We start from the raw sequence: 24402 nt of genomic DNA, 5'->3' as shown, positions 1-24402 counted from the left end.
CTTATATCCGGAACATAAAAACACATAAGGGGGGACCCTTATATCCGGGACATAAAAACACATAAGGGGGGACCTTTATATAAGGAACATAAAAACACATAAAGGGGACCCTTATATCCGGGACATAAAAACACATAAGGGAGGACTGTTATATCCGGAACATAAAAACACATAAGGGGGGACCCTTATATCCGGAACATAAAAACACATAAGGGGGGACCCTTATATCTGGGACATAAAAACACATAAGGGGGGACCCTTATATCCGGAACATGAAACACAATAGGCGACCCTTATATTTAGGACATGAAACACATAATGGGCAGACCCTTATATCCGGGACATAAAAACACATAAGGGGGACCCTTATATCCGGAACATAAAAACACATAAGGGGGACCCTTATATCCGGAACATAAAAACACGTAAGGGGGGACCCTTATATCTGGAACGTAAAAACACATAAGGGGGGACCCTTATATCTGGGACATAAAAACACATAAGGGGGGACCCTTATATCCGGAACATGAAACACATAATAGGCGACCCTTATATTTAGGACATGAAACACATAATGGGCAGACCCTTATATCCGGGACATAAAAACACATAAGGGGGGACCCTTATATCCGGAACATAAAACCACATAAGGGGGGACCGTTATATCCGGGACATAAAAACACATAAGGGGGGACCCTTATATCCGAGACATAAAAACACATAAGGCAGGACCCTTATATCCAGAACATGAAATTTATAAGGGGGCCCCTTATATTTGGGACATGAAACACATAATGGGCAGACCCTTATATCCGGGACATAAAAACAAATAAGCGGGGACCCTTTTATCCGGGACATAAAAACACTTAAGGGGGGGACCCTTATATCCGGGACATAAAAACACATAATTGGGGACCCTTATAACCGGAACATAAAAACACATAAGGGGGGACCCTTATATCCGAGACATAAAAACACATAAGGGGGGACCCTTATTTCCGGGACATAAAAACACATAAGGGGGGACCCTTATATCCGAGACATAAAAACACATAAGGGGGGACCCTTATATCCGGGACATAAAAACATGTAAGGGGGACCCTTATATCTGGAACATAAAAACACATAAGGGGGGACCCTTATTCCCGGGACATAAAAACACATAAGGGGGGACCCTTATATCCGGAACATGAAACTTATAAGGGGGATCCTTATATCCGGGACATAAAAACACATAAGGGGGGACCCTTATATCCGGGACATAAAAACACATAAGGGGGGACCCTTATATCCGGGACATAAAAACACATAACGGGGGACCCTTATATCCGGAACATAAAAACACATAAGGGGGTACCCTTATATCCAAGACATAAAAACACATAAGGAAGGACCCTTATATCCGGAACATAAAAACACATAAGGGGGGACCCTTATATCCGGAACATAAAAACATGTAAGGGGGGACCCTTATATCTGGAACATAAAAACACATAAGGGGGGACCCTTATATCCGGGACATAAAAACACATAAGGGGGACCCTTATATCCGGTACATAAAAACACATAAGGGGGACCCTCATATCCATGACATAAAAACACATAAGGGGGGAGCCTTATATCCGGGACATAAAAACACAAAAGGGGGGACCCTTATGTCCGGGACATAAAAACACATAAGGGGGGGACCCTTATATCCGGAACATAACACATAAGGGGGGACCCTTATATCTGGGACATAAAAACACATAAGGAGGGACCCTTATATCCGGAACATGAAACACATAATGGGCGACCCTTATATTTGGGACATGAAACACATAATGGGCAGACCCTTATATCCGAGACATAAAAACACATAAGGGGGGACCCTTATATCCGGGACATAAAAACACATAAGGGGGGACCCTTATATCCGGGACATAAAAACACATAAGGGGGGGACCCTTATATCCGGAACATAAAAACACATAAGGGGGGACCCTTATATCCGGGACATAAAAACACATAAGGGGGGACCTTTATATAAGGAACATAAAAACACATAAAGGGGACCCTTATATCCGGGACATAAAAACACATAAGGGAGGACTGTTATATCCGGAACATAAAAACACATAAGGGGGGACCCTTATATCTGGGACATAAAAACACATAAGGGGGGACCCTTATATCCGGAACATGAAACACATAATAGGCGACCCTTATATTTAGGACATGAAACACATAATGGGCAGACCCTTATATCCGGGACATAAAAACACATAAGGGGGGACCCTTATATCCGGAACATAAAACCACATAAGGGGGGACCGTTATATCCGGGACATAAAAACACATAAGGGGGGACCCTTATATCCGAGACATAAAAACACATAAGGCAGGACCCTTATATCCAGAACATGAAATTTATAAGGGGGCCCCTTATATTTGGGACATGAAACACATAATGGGCAGACCCTTATATCCGGGACATAAAAACAAATAAGCGGGGACCCTTATATCCGGGACATAAAAACACATAAGGGGGGGACCCTTATATCCGGGACATAAAAACACATAATTGGGGACCCTTATATCCGGAACATAAAAACACATAAGGGGGGACCCTTATATCCGGAACATAAAAACACATAAGGGGGGACCCTTATATCCGAGACATAAAAACACATAAGGGGGGACCCTTATATCCGGGACATAAAAACACATAAGGGGGGACCCTTATATCCGGGACATAAAAACACATAACGGGGACCCTTATATCCAGAACATGAAATTTATAAGGGGGCCCCTTATATTTGGGACATGAAACACATAATGGGCAGACCCTTATATCCGGGACATAAAAACAAATAAGCGGGGACCCTTATATCCGGAACATAAAAACACATAAGGGGGGACCCTCATATCCAGGACATAAAAACACATAAGGGGGGACCCTTATATCCCGAACATAAAAACACATAAGGGGGGACCCTTATATCCGGAACATAAAAACATGTAAGGGGGGACCCTTATATCTGGAACATAAAAACACATAAGGGGGGACCCTTATTCCCGGGACATAAAAACACATAAGGGGGGACCCTTATATCCGGAACATAAAAACACATAATGGGCAGACCCTTATATCCGGGACATAAAAACACATAAGGGGGGACCCTTATATCGGGGACATAAAAACACATAAGGGGGGACCCTTATATCCGGGACATAAAAACACATAAGGGGGGGACCCTTATATCCGGGACATAAAAACACATAAGGGGGACCCTTATATCCGGGACATAAAAACACATAAGGGGGGACCCTTATATCCGAGACATAAAAACACATAAGGGGGGACCCTTATATCCGGGACATAAAAACATGTAAGGGGGAACCCTTATATCCGGGACATAAAAACAAAGAAGAGGGGACCCTTATATCCGGGACATAAAAACACATAAGCAGGGACCCTTATATCCGGGACATAAAAACACATAAGTGGGGACCCTTATATCCGGAACATAAAAACACATAAGGGGGGACCCTTATATCCGGGACATAAAAACACATAAGGGGGGACCTTTATATAAGGAACATAAAAACACATAAGGGGGGACCCTTATATCCGGGACATAAAAACACATAAGGGGGGACCCTTATATCCGAGACATAAAAACACATAATGGGCAGACCCTTATATACGGGACATAAAAATACATAAGGGGGGACCCTTATATCCGAGACATAAAAACACATAAGGGGGGACCCTTATATCCGGGACATAAAAACATGTAAGGGGGAACCCTTATATCCGGGACATAAAAACAAAGAAGAGGGGACCCTTATATCCGGGACATAAAAACACATAAGCAGGGACCCTTATATCCGGGACATAAAAACACATAAGTGGGGACCCTTATATCCGGAACATAAAAACACATAAGGGGGGACCCTTATATCCGGGACATAAAAACACATAAGGGGGGACCTTTATATAAGGAACATAAAAACACATAAGGGGGGACCCTTATATCAGGAACATAAAAACACATATGGGGGGACCCTTATATCCGGGACAAAAACACAAACGGGGACCCTTATATACGGGACATAAAAATACATAAGGGGGGACCCTTATATCCGAGACATAAAAACACATAAGGTGGGACCCTTATATCCGAGACATAAAAACACATAAGGGGGGACCCATATATCCGGAACATAAAAAAACATAAGGGGGGACCCTTATATCTGGAACATGAAACTTATGAGGGGGCCCCTTTTATTTGGGACATGAAACACATAATGGGCAGACCCTTATATCCGGGACATAAAAACACATAAAGGGGGACCCTTATTCCCGGGACATAAAAACACATAAGGGGGGACCCTTATTCCCGGGACATAATAACACATAATGGGCAGACCCTTATATCCGGGACAAAAAAACACATAAGGGGGGACCCTTATATCCGGAACAGAAAAACACATAAGGGGGGGACCCTTATATCCGGAACATAAAACACATAAGGGGGGACCCTTATATCCGGAACAGAAAAACACATAAAGGGGGGACCCTTATATCCGGAACATAAAACACATAAGGGGGGACCCTTATATCCGGAACAGAAAAACACATAAGGGGGGACCCTTATATCCGGAACATAAAAACACAGAGGGGGGGACCCTTATATCCGGAACATAAAAACACATAAGAGGAGACCCTTATATCCGGGACATAAAAACACATAAAGGGGGACCCTTATATCCGGGACATAAAAACACATAAGGGGGGACCCTTATATCGGGGACATAAAAACACATAAGGGGGATCCTTATATCCGGGACAAAAAAACATAAGGGGGGACGCTTATATCCGGGACATAAAAACACATAAGGGGGGACCCTTTTTTCCGGAACATAAAAACACGTAAGGGGGGACCCTTATATCCGGGACATAAAAACACATAAGGGGGGACCCTTATATCCGGGACATAAAAACACATAAGGGGGACCCTTATATCCCGAACATAAAAACACATAAGGGGGGACCCTTATATCCGGAACATAAAAACATGTAAGGGGGGACCCTTATATCTGGAACATAAAAACACATAAGGGGGGACCCTTATTCCCGGGACATAAAAACACATAAGGGGGGACCCTTATATCCGGAACATAAAAACACATAATGGGCAGACCCTTATATCCGGGACATAAAAACACATAAGGGGGGACCCTTATATCGGGGACATAAAAACACATAAGGGGGGACCCTTATATCCGGGACATAAAAACACATAAGGGGGGGACCCTTATATCCGGGACATAAAAACACATAAGGGGGGACCCTTATATCCGGAACATAAAAACACATAAGGGGGGACCCTTATATCCGAGACATAAAAACACATAAGGGGGGACCCTTATATCCGGGACATAAAAACATGTAAGGGGGAACCCTTATATCCGGGACATAAAAACAAAGAAGAGGGGACCCTTATATCCGGGACATAAAAACACATAAGCAGGGACCCTTATATCCGGAACATAAAAACACATAAGTGGGGACCCTTATATCCGGAACATAAAAACACATAAGGGGGGACCCTTATATCCGGGACATAAAAACACATAAGGGGGGACCTTTATATAAGGAACATAAAAACACATAAGGGGGGACCCTTATATCCGGGACATAAAAACACATAAGGGGGGACCCTTATATCCGAGACATAAAAACACATAAGGGGGGACCCTTATATCCGGAACATAAAAACACATATGGGGGGACCCTTATATCCGGGACATAAAAACACAAAAGGGGACCCTTATATACGGGACATAAAAATACATAAGGGGGGACCCTTATATCCGAGACATAAAAACACATAAGGTGGGACCCTTATATCCGAGACATAAAAACACATAAGGGGGGACCCATATATCCGGAACATAAAAAAACATAAGGGGGGACCCTTATATCTGGAACATGAAACTTATGAGGGGGCCCCTTTTATTTGGGACATGAAACACATAATGGGCAGACCCTTATATCCGGGACATAAAAACACATAAAGGGGGACCCTTATTCCCGGGACATAAAAACACATAAGGGGGGACCCTTATTCCCGGGACATAATAACACATAATGGGCAGACCCTTATATCCGGGACAAAAAAACACATAAGGGGGGACCCTTATATCCGGAACAGAAAAACACATAAGGGGGGGACCCTTATATCCGGAACATAAAACACATAAGGGAGGACCCTTATATCCGGAACAGAAAAACACATAAGGGGGGACCCTTATATCCGGAACAGAAAAACACATAAGGGGGACCCTTATATCTGGGACATAAAAACACATAAGGGGGGACCCTTATATCCGGGACATAAAAACACAATGGGCAGACCCTTATATCCGGGACATAAATACACATAAGGGGGGACCCTTATATCCGGAACATAAAAACACATAAGGGGGGACCCTTATATCTGGGACATAAAAACACATAAGGGGGGACTCTTATATCCGAGACATAAAAACACATAAGGCGGGACCCTTATATCCGGAACATAAAAACACATAAGGGAGACCCTTATATCCGGGACATAAAAACACATAAGGGGGGACCCTTATATCCGGGACATAAAAACACATAAGGGGGGACCCTTATATCCGGGACATAAAAACACATAAGGGGGGGACCCTTATATCCGGAACATAAAAACACATAAGGGGGGACCCTTATATCCGGGACATAAAAACACATAAGGGGGGACCTTTATATAAGGAACATAAAAACACATAAAGGGGACCCTTATATCCGGGACATAAAAACACATAAGGGAGGACTGTTATATCCGGAACATAAAAACACATAAGGGGGGACCCTTATATCCGGAACATAAAAACACATAAGGGGGACCCTTATATCTGGGACATAAAAACACATAAGGGGGGACCCTTATATCCGGAACATGAAACACATAATAGGCGACCCTTATATTTAGGACATGAAACACATAATGGGCAGACCCTTATATCCGGGACATAAAAACACATAAGGGGGGACCCTTATATCCGAGACATAAAAACACATAAGGCAGGACCCTTATATCCAGAACATGAAATTTATAAGGGGGCCCCTTATATTTGGGACATGAAACACATAATGGGCAGACCCTTATATCCGGGACATAAAAACACATAAGGGGGGACCCTTATATCCAGGACATAAAAACACATAAGGGGGGACCCTTATATCCGGAACATAAAAACACATAAGGGGGGACCCTTATATCCGGGACATAAAAACACATAAGGGGGACCCTTATATCCGGGACATAAAAACACATAAGGGGGGACCCTTATATCCAGGACATAAAAACATGTAAGGGGGACCCTTATATCCGGGACATAAAAACACATAAGGGGGACCCTTATATCCGGGACATAAAAACATGTAAGGGGGGACCCTTATATCTGGAACATAAAAACACATAAGGGGGGACCCTTATATCCGGGACATAAAAACACATAAGGGGGGACCCTTATATCCAGGACATGAAACACAATGGGCAGATCCTTATATCCGGGACATAAAAACACATAAGGGGGACCCTTATATCCGGAACATAAAAACACATAAGGGGGACCCTCATATCCAGGACATAAAAACACATAAGGGGGGACCCTTATATCCCGAACATAAAAACACATAAGGGGGGACCCTTATATCCGGAACATAAAAACATGTAAGGGGGGACCCTTATATCTGGAACATAAAAACACATAAGGGGGGACCCTTATTCCCGGGACATAAAAACACATAAGGGGGGACCCTTATTCCCGGGACATAAAAACACATAAGGGGGGACCCTTATATCCGGAACATAAAAACACATAATGGGCAGACCCTTATATCCGGGACATAAAAACACATAAGGGGGGACCCTTATATCCGAGACATAAAAACACATAAGGGGGGACCCTTATATCCGGAACAGAAAAACACATAAGGGGGGACCCTTATATATGGAACATAAAAACACAGAGGGGGGGGACCCTTATATCCGGAACATAAAAACACATAATGGGCAGACCCTTATATCCGGGACATAAAAACAAATAAGCGGGGACCCTTATATCCGAGACATAAAAACACATAAGGGGGACCCTTATATCCGGGACATAAAAACACATAAAGGGGGACCCTTATATCCGGGACATAAAAACACATAAGGGGGGACCCTTATATCCGGGACATAAAAACACATAACGGGGGACCCTTATATCCGGAACATAAAAACACATAAGGGGGTACCCTTATATCCAAGACATAAAAACACATAAGGAGGGACCCTTATATCCGGAACATAAAAACACATAAGGGGGGACCCTTATATCCGGAACATAAAAACATGTAAGGGGGGACCCTTATATCTGGAACATAAAAACACATAAGGGGGGACCCTTATATCCGGGACATAAAAACACATAAGGGGGACCCTTATATCCGGAACATAAAAACACATAAGGGGGACCCTCATATCCATGACATAAAAACACATAAGGGGGGAGCCTTATATCCGGGACATAAAAACACAAAAGGGGGGACCCTTATGTCCGGGACATAAAAACACATAAGGGGGGGACCCTTATATCCGGAACATAACACATAAGGGGGGACCCTTATATCTGGGACATAAAAACACATAAGGAGGGACCCTTATATCCGGAACATGAAACACATAATGGGCGACCCTTATATTTGGGACATGAAACACATAATGGGCAGACCCTTATATCCGGGACATAAAAACACATAAGGGGGGACCCTTATATCCGGGACATAAAAACACATAGGGGGGAGCCTTATATCCGGGACATAAAAACACTTAAGGGGGGACCCTTATATCCAGGACATTAAAACACATAAGGGGGGACCCTTATATCCGAGACATAAAAACACATAACGGGGGACTCTTATATCCGGGACATAAAAACACATAAGGGGGGACCCTTATATCCGGGACATAAAAACACATAAGGGGGGACCCTTATATCCAGGACATAAAAACACATAAGGGGGGACCCTTATATCCGGAACATAAAAACACATAAGGGGGGACCCTTATATCCGGGACATAAAAACACATAAGGGGGACCCTTATATCCGGGACATAAAAACACATAAGGGGGGACCCTTATATCCAGGACATAAAAACATGTAAGGGGGACCCTTATATCCGGGACATAAAAACACATAAGGGGGACCCTTATATCCGGGACATAAAAACATGTAAGGGGGGACCCTTATATCTGGAACATAAAAACACATAAGGGGGGGCCCTTATATCCGGGACATAAAAACACATAAGGGGGACCCTTATATCCGGGACATAAAAACACATAAAGGGGGACCCTTATATCCGGGACATAAAAACACATAAGGGGGGACCCTTATATCCGGGACATAAAAACACAATGGGCAGACCCTTATATCCGGGACATAAAAACACATAAGGGGGGACCCTTATATCCGGGACATAAAAACACATAAGGGGGGACCCTTATATCCGAGACATAAAAACACATAAGGGGGGACCCTTATATCCGGAACATGAAACTTATAAGGGGGATCCTTATATCCGGGACATAAAAACACATAAGGGGGGACCCTTATATCCGGGACATAAAAACACATAAGGGGGACCCTTATATCCGGAACATAAAAACACATAAGGGGGGACCCTCATATCCAGGACATAAAAACACATAAGGGGGGACCCTTATATCCCGAACATAAAAACACATAAGGGGGGACCCTTATATCCGGAACATAAAAACATGTAAGGGGGGACCCTTATATCTGGAACATAAAAACACATAAGGGGGGACCCTTATTCCCGGGACATAAAAACACATAAGGGGGGACCCTTATTCCCGGGACATAAAAACACATAAGGGGGGACCCTTATATCCGGAACATAAAAACACATAATGGGCAGACCCTTATATCCGGGACATAAAAACACATAAGGGGGGACCCTTATATCGGGGACATAAAAACACATAAGGGGGGGACCCTTATATCCGGAACATAAAACACATAAGGGGGGACCCTTATATCCGAGACATAAAAACACATAAGGGGGGACCCTTATATCCGGAACAGAAAAACACATAAGGGGGGACCCTTATATATGGAACATAAAAACACAGAGGGGGGGGGACCCTTATATCCGGAACATAAAAACACATAATGGGCAGACCCTTATATCCGGGACATAAAAACAAATAAGCGGGGACCCTTATATCCGAGACATAAAAACACATAAGGGGGACCCTTATATCCGGGACATAAAAACACATAAAGGGGGACCCTTATATCCGGGACATAAAAACACATAAGGGGGGACCCTTATATCCGGGACATAAAAACACAATGGGCAGACCCTTATATCTGGGACATAAAAACACATAAGGCGGGACCCTTATATCCGGAACATAAAAACACATAAGGGAGACCCTTATATCCGGGACATAAAAACAAAGAAGGGGGGACCCTTATATCCGGGACATAAAAACACATAAGGGGGGGACCCTTATATCCGGAACATAAAAACACATAAGGGGGGACCCTTATATCCTGGACATAAAAACACATAAGGGGGGACCTTTATATAAGGAACATAAAAACACATAAAGGGGACCCTTATATCCGGGACATAAAAACACATAAGGGAGGACCCTTATATCCGGAACATAAAAACACATAAGGGGGGACCCTTATATCTGGGACATAAAAACACATAAGGGGGGACCCTTATATCCGGAACATGAAACACATAATAGGCGACCCTTATATTTAGGACATGAAACACATAATGGGCAGACCCTTATATCCGGGACATAAAAACACATAAGGGGGGACCCTTATATCCGGAACATAAAACCACATAAGGGGGGACCGTTATATCCGGGACATAAAAACACATAAGGGGGGACCCTTATATCCGAGACATAAAAACACATAAGGCAGGACCCTTATATCCAGAACATGAAATTTATAAGGGGGCCCCTTATATTTGGGACATGAAACACATAATGGGCAGACCCTTATATCCGGGACATAAAAACAAATAAGCGGGGACCCTTATATCCGGGACATAAAAACACGTAAGGGGGGGACCCTTATATCCGGGACATAAAAACACATAATTGGGGACCCTTATATCCGGAACATAAAAACACATAAGGGGGGACCCTTATATCCGAGACATAAAAACACATAAGGGGGGACCCTTATATCCGGGACATAAAAACACATAAGGGGGGACCCTTATATCCGGGACATAAAAACACATAAGGGGGGACCCTTATATCCGGGACATAAAAACACATAAGGGGGGACCCTTATATCCGGGACATAAAAACACATAAGGGGGACCCTTATATCCAGAACATGAAATTTATAAGGGGGCCCCTTATATTTGGGACATGAAACACATAATGGGCAGACCCTTATATCCGGGACATAAAAACAAATAAGCGGGGACCCTTATATCCGGGACATAAAAACACATAAGGGGGACCCTTATATCCGGAACATAAAAACACATAAGGGGGGACCCTCATATCCAGGACATAAAAACACATAAGGGGGGACCCTTATATCCCGAACATAAAAACATGTAAGGGGGACCCTTATATCTGGAACATAAAAACACATAAGGGGGGACCCTTATATCCGGAACATAAAAACATGTAAGGGGGACCCTTATATCTGGAACATAAAAACACATAAGGGGGGACCCTTATTCCCGGGACATAAAAACACATAAGGGGGGACCCTTATATCCGGAACATGAAACTTATAAGGGGGATCCTTATATCCGGGACATAAAAACACATAAGGGGGGACCCTTATATCCGGGACATAAAAACACATAAGGGGGGAGACTTATATCCGGGACATAAAAACACATAAGGGGGGACCCTTATATCCGGGACATAAAAACACATAAGGGGGGACCCTTATATCCGGGACATAAAAACACATAACGGGGGACCCTTATATCCGGAACAGAAAAACACATAAGTGGGACCCTTATATCCGAGACATAAAAACACATAAGGGGGGACCCTTATATCCGGAACATAAAACCACGTAAGGGGGGACCCTTATATCCGGAACATAAAAACACCTAAGGGGGGACCCTTATATCCGGGACATAAAAACACATAAGGGGGGACCCTTATATCCGGGACATAAAAACACATAACGGGGGACCCTTATATCCGGAACAGAAAAACACATAAGGGGGACCCTTATATCCGAGACATAAAAACACATAAGGGGGGACCCTTATATCCGGGACATAAAAACACATAAGGGGGGACCCTTATATCCGGGACATAAAAACATGTAAGGGGGGACCCTTATATCCGGGACATAAAAACACATAAGGGGGGACCCTTATATCCGGAACATAAAAACACATAAGGGGGGACCCTTATATCCGAGACATAAAAACACATAAGGGGGGACCCTTATATCCGGAACATGAAACTTATAAGGGGGATCCTTATATCCGGGACATAAAAACACATAAGGGGGGACCCTTATATCCGGGACATAAAAACACATAAGGGGGGACCCTTATATCCGGGACATAAAAACACATAACGGGGGACCCTTATATCCGGAACATAAAAACACATAAGGGGGTACCCTTATATCCAAGACATAAAAACACATAAGGAGGGACCCTTATATCCGGAACATAAAAACACATAAGGGGGGACCCTTATATCCGGAACATAAAAACATGTAAGGGGTGACCCTTATATCTGGAACATAAAAACACATAAGGGGGGACCCTTATATCCGGGACATAAAAACACATAAGGGGGACCCTTATATCCGGAACATAAAAACACATAAGGGGGGACCCTCATATCCATGACATAAAAACACATAAGGGGGGAGCCTTATACCCGGGACATAAAAACACAAAAGGGGGGACCCTTATGTCCGGGACATAAAAACACATAAGGGGGGGACCCTTATATCCGGAACATAACACATAAGGGGGGACCCTTATATCTGGGACATAAAAACACATAAGGAGGGACCCTTATATCCGGAACATGAAACACATAATGGGCGACCCTTATATTTGGGACATGAAACACATAATGGGCAGACCCTTATATCCGGGACATAAAAACACATAAGGGGGAACCCTTATATCCGGGACATAAAAACACATAAGGGGGGAGCCTTATATCCGGGACATAAAAACACAAGGGGGGACCCTTATATCCAGGACATAAAAACACATAAGGGGGGACCCTTATATCCAGGACATTAAAACACATAAGGGGGGACCCTTATATCCGAGACATAAAAACACATAACGGGGGACCCTTATATCCGGGACATAAAAACACATAAGGGGGGACCCTTATATCCGGGACATAAAAACACATAAGGGGGGACCCTTATATCCGGGACATAAAAACACATAAGGGGGGACCCTTATATCCAGGACATAAAAACACATAAGGGGGGACCCTTATATCCGGAACATAAAAACACATAAGGGGGGACCCTTATATCCGGGACATAAAAACACATAAGGGGGACCCTTATATCCGGGACATAAAAACACATGAGGGGGGACCCTTATATCCGAGACATAAAAACACATAAGGGGGGACCCTTATATCCAGGACATAAAAACATGTAAGGGGGACCCTTATATCCGGGACATAAAAACACATAAGGGGGGACCCTTATATCCGGGACATAAAAACAAATAAGCGGGGACCCTTATATCCGAGACATAAAAACACATAAGGGGGGACCCTTATATCCGGGACATAAAAACACATAAAGGGGGACCCTTATATCCGGGACATAAAAACACATAAGGGGGGACCCTTATATCCGGGACATAAAAACACAATGGGCAGACCCTTATATCCGGGACATAAAAACACATAAGGGGGGACCCTTATATCCGGAACATAAAAACACATAAGGGGGGACCCTTATATCTGGGACATAAAAACACATAAGGGGGGACTCTTATATCCGAGACATAAAAACACATAAGGCGGGACCCTTATATCCGGAACATAAAAACACTTAAGGGAGACCCTTATATCCGGGACATAAAAACACATAAGGGGGGACCTTTATATAAGGAACATAAAAACACATAAAGGGGACCCTTATATCCGGGACATAAAAACACATAAGGGAGGACTGTTATATCCGGAACATAAAAACACATAAGGGGGGACCCTTATATCCGGAACATAAAAACACATAAGGGGGGACCCTTATATCTGGGACATGAAACACAATAGGCGACCCTTATATTTAGGACATGAAACACATAATGGGCAGACCCTTATATCCGGGACATAAAAACACATAAGGGGGACCCTTATATCCAGAACATGAAATTTATAAGGGGGCCCCTTATATTTGGGACATGAAACACATAATGGGCAGACCCTTATATCCGGGACATAAAAACAAATAAGCGGGGACCCTTATATCCGGGACATAAAAACACATAAGGGGGGGACCCTTATATCCGGGACATAAAAACACATAATTGGGGACCCTTATATCCGGAACATAAAAACACATAAGGGGGACCCTTATATCCGGAACATAAAAACACATAAGGGGGAACCCTTATATCCGAGACATAAAAACACACAAGGGGGGACCCTTATATCCGGGACATAAAAACACATAAGGGGGGACCCTTATATCCGGGACATAAAAACACATAAGGGGGACCCTTATATCCAGAACATGAAATTTATAAGGGGGCCCCTTATATTTGGGACATGAAACACATAATGGGCAGACCCTTATATCCGGGACATAAAAACAAATAAGCGGGGACCCTTATATCCGGGACATAAAAACACATAAGGGGGACCCTTATATCCGGAACATAAAAACACATAAGGGGGGACCCTCATATCCAGGACATAAAAACACATCAGGGGGGACCCTTATATCCCGAACATAAAAACACATAAGGGGGGACCCTTATATCCGGAACATAAAAACATGTAAGGGGGGACCCTTATATCTGGAACATAAAAACACATAAGGGGGGACCCTTATTCCCGGGACATAAAAACACATAAGGGGGGACCCTTATATCCGGAACATAAAAACACATAATGGGCAGACCCTTATATCCGGGACATAAAAACACATAAGGGGGGACCCTTATATCGGGGACATAAAAACACATAAGGGGGGACCCTTATATCCGAGACATAAAAACACATAAGGGGGGGACCCTTATATCCGGGACATAAAAACACATAAGGGGGACCCTTATATCCGGAACATAAAAACACATAAGGGGGGACCCTTATATCTGAGACATAAAAACACATAAGGGGGGACCCTTATATCCGGGACATAAAAACATGTAAGGGGGAACCCTTATATCCGGGACATAAAAACAAAGAAGAGGGGACCCTTATATCCGGAACATAAAAACACATAAGCAGGGACCCTTATATCCGGGACATAAAAACACATAAGGGGGGACCTTTATATAAGGAACATAAAAACACATAAGGGGGGACCCTTATATCCGGGACATAAAAATACATAAGGGGGGACCCTTATATCCGAGACATAAAAACACATAAGGTGGGACCCTTATATCCGAGACATAAAAACACATAAGGGGGGACCCATATATCCGGAACATAAAAAAACATAAGGGGGGACCCTTATATCTGGAACATGAAACTTATGAGGGGGCCCCTTTTATTTGGGACATGAAACACATAATGGGCAGACCCTTATATCCGGGACATAAAAACACATAAAGGGGGACCCTTATTCCCGGGACATAAAAACACATAAGGGGGGACCCTTATTCCCGGGACATAACACATAATGGGCAGACCCTTATATCCGGGACAAAAAAACACATAAGGGGGGACCCTTATATCCGGAACAGAAAACACATAAGGGGGGACCCTTATATCCGAGACATAAAAACACATAAGGGGGGACCCTTATATCCGGAACAGAAAAACACATAAGGGGGGACCCTTATATCCGGAACATAAAAACACAGAGGGGGGGACCCTTATATCCGGAACATAAAAACACATAAGGGGAGACCCTTATATCCGGGCCATAAAAACACATAAGGGGGACCCTTATATCCAGAACATGAAATTTATAAGGGGGCCCCTTATATTTGGGACATGAAACACATAATGGGCAGACCCTTATATCCGGGACATAAAAACAAATAAGCGGGGACCCTTATATCCGGGACATAAAAACACATAAGGGGGACCCTTATATCCGGAACATAAAAACACATAAGGGGGACCCTCATATCCAGGACATAAAAACACATAAGGGGGACCCTTATATCCCGAACATAAAAACACATAAGGGGGGACCCTTATATCCGGAACATAAAAACACATAATGGGCAGACCCTTATATCCGGGACATAAAAACACATAAGGGGGGGACCCTTATATCCGGGACATAAAAACACATAAGGGGGGACCCTTATATCCGGGACATAAAAACACATAAGGGGGACCCTTATATCCCGAACATAAAAACACATAAGGGGGGACCCTTATATCCGGAACATAAAAACATGTAAGGGGGGACCCTTATATCTGGAACATAAAAACACATAAGGGGGGACCCTTATTCCCGGGACATAAAAACACATAAGGGGGGACCCTTATATCCGGAACATAAAAACACATAATGGGCAGACCCTTATATCCGGGACATAAAAACACATAAGGGGGGACCCTTATATCGGGGACATAAAAACACATAAGGGGGGACCCTTATATCCGGGACATAAAAACACATAAGGGGGGACCCTTATATCCGGAACATAAAAACACATAAGGGGGGACCCTTATATCCGAGACATAAAAACACATAATTGGGACCCTTATATCCGGGACATAAAAACATGTAAGGGGGAACCCTTATATCCGGGACATAAAAACAAAGAAGAGGGGACCCTTATATCCGGGACATAAAAACACATAAGCAGGGACCCTTATATCCGGAACATAAAAACACATAAGTGGGGACCCTTATATCCGGAACATAAAAACTCATAAGGGGGGACCCTTATATCCGGGACATAAAAACACATAAGGGGGGACCTTTATATAAGGAACATAAAAACACATAAGGGGGGACCCTTATATCCGGGACATAAAAACACATAAGGGGGGACCCTTATATCCGGCACATAAAAACACGTAAGGGGGGACCCTTATATCCGGGACATAAAAACACATAAGGGGGGACCCTTATATCCGGGACATAAAAACACATAAGGGGGACCCTTATATCCAGGACATAAAAACACATAAGGGGGGACCCTTATATCCGGGACAAAAAAAACACATAAGGGGGACCCTTATATCCAGGACATAAAAACACATAAGGGGGACTCTTATATCCGGAACATAAAAACACATAAGGGGGGACCCTTATATCCGGAACATAAAAACACATAAGGGGGACCCTTATATCCAGGACATAAAAACACATAAGGGGGGACCCTTATATCCGGGACAAAAAAAACACATAAGGGGGACCCTTATTTCCAGGACATAAAAACACATAAGGGGGAACCCTTATATCCGGCACATAAAAACACATAAGGGGGGACCCTTATATCCGGGACAAAAAAACATAAGGGGGGACGCTTATATCCGGGACATAAAAACACATAAGGGGGGACCCTTTTTTCCGGAACATAAAAACACGTAAGGGGGGGCCCTTATATCCGGGACATAAAAACACATAAGGGGGGACCCTTATATCCGGGACATGAAAACACATAAGGGGGACCCTTATATCCAGGACATAAAAACACATAAGGGGGGACCCTTATATCCGGGACAAAAAAAACACATAAGGGGGACCCTTATTTCCAGGACATAAAAACACATAAAGGGGACTCTTATATCCGGAACATAAAAACACATAAGGGGGGACCCTTATATCCGGAACATAAAAACACATAAGGGGGGACCCTTATATCCGGGACATAAAAACACATAAGGGGGGACCCTTATATCCGGAACATAAAAACACAGAGGGGGGGACCCTTATATCCGGAACATAAAAACACATAAGGGGAGACCCTTATATCCGGGACATAAAAACACATAAAGGGGGACCCTTATATCCAGGACATAAAAACACATAAGGGGGGACCCTTATATCGGGGACATAAAAACACATAAGGGGGGATCCTTATATCCGGGACAAAAAAACATAAGGGGGGACGCTTATATCCGGGACATAAAAACACATAAGGGGGGACCCTTTTTTCCGGAACATAAAAACACGTAAGGGGGGACCCTTATATCCGGGACATAAAAACACATAAGGGGGGACCCTTATATCCGGGACATAAAAACACATAAGGGGGACCCTTATATCCAGGACATAAAAACACATAAAGGGGACTCTTATATCCGGAACATAAAAACACATAAGGGGGGACCCTTATATCCGGAACATAAAAACACATAAGGGGGACCCTTATATCCAGGACATAAAAACACATAAGGGGGGACCCTTATATCCGGGACAAAAAAAACACATAAGGGGGACCCTTATTTCCAGGACATAAAAACACATAAGGGGGAACCCTTATATCCGGCACATAAAAACACATAAGGGGGGACCCTTATATCCGGGACATAAAAACACATAAGGGGGGACCCTTATATCCGGGACAAAAACACATAAGGGGGGACCCTTATATCCGGGACATAAAAACACATAAGGGGGGACCCTTATATCCGAGACATAAAAACACATAAGGGGGGACCCTTATATTTGGGACATGAAACACATAATGGGCAGACCCTTATATCCGGGACATAAAAACACATAAGGGGGGACCCTTATATCCGGGACATAAAAACATGTAAGGGGGACCCTTATATCGGGGACATAAAAACACATAAGGGGGGATCCTTATATCCGGGACAAAAAAACATAAGGGGGGACGCTTATATCCGGGACATAAAAACACATAAGGGGGGACCCTTTTTTCCGGAACATAAAAACACGTAAGGGGGGACCCTTATATCCGGGACATAAAAACACATAAGGGGGACCCTTATATCCAGGACATAAAAACACATAAGGGGGGACCCTTATATCCGGGACAAAAAAAACACATAAGGGGGACCCTTATATCCAGGACATAAAAACACATAAGGGGGACTCTTATATCCGGAACATAAAAACACATAAGGGGGGACCCTTATATCCGGAACATAAAAACACATAAGGGGGACCCTTATATCCAGGACATAAAAACACATAAGGGGGGACCCTTATATCCGGGACAAAAAAAACACATAAGGGGGACCCTTATTTCCAGGACATAAAAACACATAAGGGGGAACCCTTATATCCGGCACATAAAAACACATAAGGGGGGACCCTTATATCCGGGACATAAAAACACATAAGGGGGGACCCTTATATCCGAGACATAAAAACACATAAGGGGGGACCCTTATATTTGGGACATGAAACACATAATGGGCAGACCCTTATATCCGGGACATAAAAACACATAAGGGGGGACCCTTATATCCGGGTCATAAAAACATGTAAGGGGGGACCCTTATATCCGGGACATAAAAACATGTAAGGGGGGACCCTTATATCCGGGACATAAAAACACATAAGGGGGGACCCTTATATCCGGAACATAAAAACACATAAGGGGGGACCCTTATATCCGGAACATAAAAACACATAAGGGGGGACCCTTATATCCAGGACATAAAAACACATAAGGGGGGACCCTTATATCCGGGACATAAAAACACAGAAGGGGGGCCCCTTATATTTGGGACAAAAAAACACATAAGGGGGGACCCTTAAATCCGGAACATAAAAACACATAAGGGGGGACCCTTATATCCGGAACATAAAAACACATAAGGGGGGCCCCTTATATCTGGAACATAAAAACACATAAGGGGGGACCCTTATATCCGGAACATAAAAACACATAAGGGAGGACCCTTATATCCGGAACATAAAAACACATAAGGGAGGACCCTTACATCCGGAACATAAAAACACATAAGGGGGGACCCTTATATCCGGAACATAATAACACATAATGGGCAGACTCTTATATCCGGGACAAAAAAACACATAAGGGGGGACCCTTATATCCGGAACAGAAAAACACATAAGGGGGGGACCCTTATATCCGGAACATAAAACACATAAGGGGGGACCCTTATATCCAGGACATAAAAACACATAAGGGGGGACCCTTATATCCGGAACATAAAAACATGTAAGGGGGGACCCTTATATCTGGAACATAAAAACACATAAGGGGGGGGACCCTTATATCTGGGACATAAAAACACATAAGGGGGGACCCTTATATCCGGAACATGAAACACATAATGGGCGACCCTTATATTTGGGACATGAAACATATAATAGGCAGACCCTTATATCCGGGACATAAAACACATAAGGGGGGACCCTTATATCCGGGACATAAAAACAGATAAGGGGGGACCCTTATATCCGGGACATGAAACACAATGGGCAGATCCTTATATCCGGGACATAAAAACACATAAGGGGGGACCCTTATATCCGGGACATAAAAACACATAAAGAGGGACCCTTATATCCGGGACATAAAAACACATAAGGGGGGACCCTTATATCCAAGACATAAAAACACATAAGGGGGGACCCTTATATCCGGGACATAAAAACACATAAAGAGGGACCCTTATATCCGGAACATAAAAACACATAAGGGGGACCCTTATATCCGGGACATAAAAACACAAAAGGGGGGACCCTTATATCCGGGACATAAAAACACATAAGGGGGGGACCCTTATATCCGGAACATAACACATAAGGGGGGACCCTTATATCTGGGACATAAAAACACATAAGGAGGGACCCTTATATCTGGAACATGAAACACATAATGGGCGACCCTTATATTTAGAACATGAAACACATAATGGGCAGACCCTTATATCCGGGACATAAAACACATAAGGGGGGACCCTTATATCTGGAACATAAAAACACATAAGGGGGGACCCTTATATCCGGGACATAAAAACACATAGAGGGGGACCATTATATCCGGAACATAAAAACACATAAGGGGGGACCCTTATATCCGGGACATAAAAACACATAAGGGGGGACCCTTATATCCGGGACATAAAAACACATAAGGGGGGACCCTTATATCCGAGACATAAAAACACATAAGGGGGACCCTTATATCCGAGACATAAAAACACATAAGGGGGACCCTTATATCCGAGACATGAAACTTATAAGGGGGCCCCTTATATTTGGGACATGAAACACATAATGGGCAGACCCTTATATCCGGGACATAAAAACACATAAGGGGGGACCCTTATATCCAGGACATAAAAACACATAAGGGGGGACCCTTATATCCAGGACATAAAAACACATAAGGGGGGACCCTTATATCCGGGACATAAAAACACATAACGGGGGACCCTTATATCCGGGACATAAAAACACATAACGGGGGACCCTTATATCCGGGACATAAAAACACATAAGGGGGGACCCTTATATCCGGGACATAAAAACACATAAGAGGGGACCCTTATATCCGGGACATAAAAACACATAAGGGGGACCCTTATATCCGAGACATGAAACTTATAAGGGGGCCCCTTATATTTGGGACATGAAACACATAATGGGCAGACCCTTATATCCGGGACATAAAAACACATAAGGGGGGACCCTTATATCCGGGACATAAAAACACATAAGGGGGGACCCTTATTCCCGGGACATAATAACACATAATGGGCAGACCCTTATATCCGGGACAAAAAAACACATAAGGGGGGACCCTTATATCCGGAACAGAAAAACACATAAGGGGGGGACCCTTATATCCGGAACATAAAACACATAAGGGGGGACCCTTATATCCGAGACATAAAAACACATAAGGGGGGACCCTTATATCCGGAACAGAAAAACACATAAGGGGGGACCCTTATATCCGGAACATAAAAACACAGAGGGGGGCACCCTTATATCCGGAACATAAAAACACATAAGGGGAGACCCTTATATCCGGGACATAAAAACACATAAAGGGGGACCCTTATATCCGGGACATAAAAACACATAAGGGGGGACCCTTATATCGGGGACATAAAAACACATAAGGGGGGATCCTTATATCCGGGACAAAAAAACATAAGGGGGGACGCTTATATCCGGGACATAAAAACACATAAGGGGGGACCCTTTTTTCCGGAACATAAAAACACGTAAGGGGGGACCCTTATATCCGGGACATAAAAACACATAAGGGGGGACCCTTATATCCGGGACATAAAAACACATAAGGGGGACCCTTATATCCCGAACATAAAAACACATAAGGGGGGACCCTTATATCCGGAACATAAAAACATGTAAGGGGGGACCCTTATATCTGGAACATAAAAACACATAAGGGGGGACCCTTATTCCCGGGACATAAAAACACATAAGGGGGGACCCTTATATCCGGAACATAAAAACACATAATGGGCAGACCCTTATATCCGGGACATAAAAACACATAAGGGGGGACCCTTATATCGGGGACATAAAAACACATAAGGGGGGACCCTTATATCCGGGACATAAAAACACATAAGGGGGGGACCCTTATATCCGGGACATAAAAACACATAAGGGGGGACCCTTATATCCGGAACATAAAAACACATAAGGGGGGACCCTTATATCCGAGACATAAAAACACATAAGGGGGGACCCTTATATCCGGGACATAAAAACATGTAAGGGGGAACCCTTATATCCGGGACATAAAAACAAAGAAGAGGGGACCCTTATATCCGGGACATAAAAACACATAAGCAGGGACCCTTATATCCGGAACATAAAAACACATAAGTGGGGACCCTTATATCCGGAACATAAAAACACATAAGGGGGGACCCTTATATCCGGGACATAAAAACACATAAGGGGGGACCTTTATATAAGGAACATAAAAACACATAAGGGGGGACCCTTATATCCGGGACATAAAAACACATAAGGGGGGACCCTTATATCCGAGACATAAAAACACATAAGGGGGGACCCTTATATCCGGAACATAAAAACACATATGGGGGGACCCTTATATCCGGGACATAAAAACACAAAAGGGGACCCTTATATACGGGACATAAAAATACATAAGGGGGGACCCTTATATCCGAGACATAAAAACACATAAGGGGGGACCCATATATCCGGAACATAAAAAAACATAAGGGGGGACCCTTATATCTGGAACATGAAACTTATGAGGGGGCCCCTTTTATTTGGGACATGAAACACATAATGGGCAGACCCTTATATCCGGGACAAAAAAACACATAAGGGGGGACCCTTATATCCGGAACAGAAAAACACATAAGGGGGGGACCCTTATATCCGGAACATAAAACACATAAGGGGGGACCCTTATATCCGGAACAGAAAAACACATAAGGGGGGACCCTTATATCCGGAACATAAAAACACAGAGGGGGGGACCCTTATATCCGGAACATAAAAACACATAAGGGGAGACCCTTATATCCGGGACATAAAAACACATAAAGGGGGACCCTTATATCCAGGACATAAAAACACATAAGGGGGGACCCTTATATCGGGGACATAAAAACACATAAGGGGGGATCCTTATATCCGGGACAAAAAAACATAAGGGGGGACGCTTATATCCGGGACATAAAAACACATAAGGGGGGACCCTTTTTTCCGGAACATAAAAACACGTAAGGGGGGACCCTTATATCCGGGACATAAAAACACATAAGGGGGGACCCTTATATCCGGGACATAAAAACACATAAGGGGGACCCTTATATCCAGGACATAAAAACACATAAGGGGGGACCCTTATATCCGGGACAAAAAAAAACACATAAGGGGGACCCTTATATCCAGGACATAAAAACACATAAGGGGGACTCTTATATCCGGAACATAAAAACACATAAGGGGGGACCCTTATATCCGGAACATAAAAACACATAAGGGGGACCCTTATATCCAGGACATAAAAACACATAAGGGGGGACCCTTATATCCGGGACAAAAAAAACACATAAGGGGGACCCTTATTTCCAGGACATAAAAACACATAAGCGGGAACCCTTATATCCGGCACATAAAAACACGTAAGGGGGGACCCTTATATCCGGGACATAAAAACACATAAGGGGGGACCCTTATATCCG

The sequence above is a fragment of the Hyperolius riggenbachi genome, chromosome 12 (genome assembly GCF_040937935.1).
Source record: "Hyperolius riggenbachi isolate aHypRig1 chromosome 12, aHypRig1.pri, whole genome shotgun sequence".
Lineage (NCBI taxonomy): Eukaryota > Metazoa > Chordata > Amphibia > Anura > Hyperoliidae > Hyperolius > Hyperolius riggenbachi.
Note: the sequence above shows the minus strand (reverse complement) of the source record.